The sequence below is a fragment of the Apium graveolens genome, chromosome 3, assembly GCF_009905375.1.
Source record: "Apium graveolens cultivar Ventura chromosome 3, ASM990537v1, whole genome shotgun sequence".
NCBI classification, from domain to species: Eukaryota; Viridiplantae; Streptophyta; class Magnoliopsida; order Apiales; family Apiaceae; genus Apium; species Apium graveolens.
In genome coordinates this window covers 211676369-211678343 of record NC_133649.1, presented here as the reverse complement: position 1 = coordinate 211678343, position 1975 = coordinate 211676369, and positions in this window count along the sequence as shown.

The following is a 1975-nucleotide window of genomic DNA, read 5'->3' as shown; positions in this document are numbered from 1 at the left end:
AACTATTAAAGTTGGTATCAGAGCAACGAAAAGTTACCTCAATTATGCAAACAAATAATCCACGTTATGACGCATATCGAATACTCAACATGTAATATCCCATAATTTTAATAAATTATATTTTACTTTTTCATGAATTTTGGATTTTTGTAAAAAGAAAAAAGGAAAATATTGTGATATTAAATTATATAATATAATATCTAAATTTGCTTCACTTAAATGTATCTTTGGGTTTTTTTAAATGTAGCTTGGTCACCTGAGTGTACGAGTATATGTATATGGTATGATTGTTAATTTTATTAATTCCATTAAATATCATTTTATAATCTATTTACAAGACATGTTATTCAAATTTAGTAATGCATGTATTCATTTTATTTGGATGTGTTCTATATTATATCTAGTTACGGGTCAACTTTGTATGATGGGCTGGCTATGGATCATTCATAGGCCCACTTATAAATATCTTCTTTAGCTGTTAATTAGTATAATAATTATTATAAATTTTAATAAAACGTACTTGTTGAAAAACCCTAGAAATATAATTTAGCTTGGCCGCACACGGAAAGAAAGAATCAGAGCATACCATATGGGGATGAGAAAAGCCAAATCGAAATCGAAAAATCGAACCGAACCGGTTAATTTCGGTTAGGTTTGGTTTGATTTTTTTTCTAAATTTTGGTTTTTTTCGATTTTTTTGTTTAAATCGAATAAATTTGGTTTGGTTCGGTTTTCTGTATATCGGTTCGGTTTTAACCGAGTTAAACGAATTGTATTTCTACATATTTTTAAATTATATTTTATAAAGAAATATATTTTATTATATGTATAATATTATTAGTTTAATTAATACTAATATTGTAATACTTGTCCTCTTGTCCATCCAACCTCCAACCTGCAATCAGTTCTGAATATTAAAGATTTTTCATGAGTTCATCCAATAATTAACTATTAATGATTCTTATTCCAAATTTTTTTCATCTAATTATGTAATATATTTTAGATCTTATGCAACTGAATACTAAATGCATCATGCAAGAGCTAACTTTTGTGTTGAATTAATGGCCAATGATATTTTAATTTTATGGAAGATTTTATTACAACCTTGCATCATTTTATTTTAATTTCTCAAATTTGTTTGTAATTGGTAATTTCTTTTTTCGATTTTAGAAACCGAACCGAATAAACGGAAATATTTCGGTTCGGTTTATAAGTAAGTTCGGTTCGATATGGTTACAAAAAAATATGTTATTCGGTTTTCAATTAATTCGGTTCGGTTTCTGATCGAACCGACCGAATTCTCAGCCCTAATAGCATGCTATGATCACCTAACCATTCAAAATCAATGTCTAAGTATTTTAGATATTGGTTACATATCCATAGGTTTAATTATATTCTTTAATTACTCTTAGAATTTAATGCATCCATAATTGTTATATGTGCTATTTTTCGTATGTTTACATGCGTGTATTAATTTAAATTTGGGTCCATGGCTTTTAAATTATCATGTATTTTAGTAGTATACTTCTATCAAGTAATTATTTGTCATGGATCTAAGTTTCATAATATTCACTCAATAATACGTGCAATTGGCATGATGATAATATTGATGAACTATGAACATTAATGAGTAAATTAACTATTTAATAATATTTAAATATTAATTAATATTTATAAAATCATTGTCCTGATATGTGTACTTAAATTTAATGTATTCATCTTATTTATTTTTAAGATAGATTGCAGTAGCAATTAAATTAATATTTTATGAAGGTTTAATAGACAATTATGTGGTAGCTACACCCTGTGCACATTTGCTCGTAGTTTGCATATTGGTTCAAGTTTGTTCTATTAATATAATATTTTAATTTATGACTTATGAATTGTATCTAAAAATATTTACTTTTTTTAATAAAATATTTTGAAGTAGTGAATGATCATCGCTATACGATCCTTTTAGATTTTTAATCTCTGA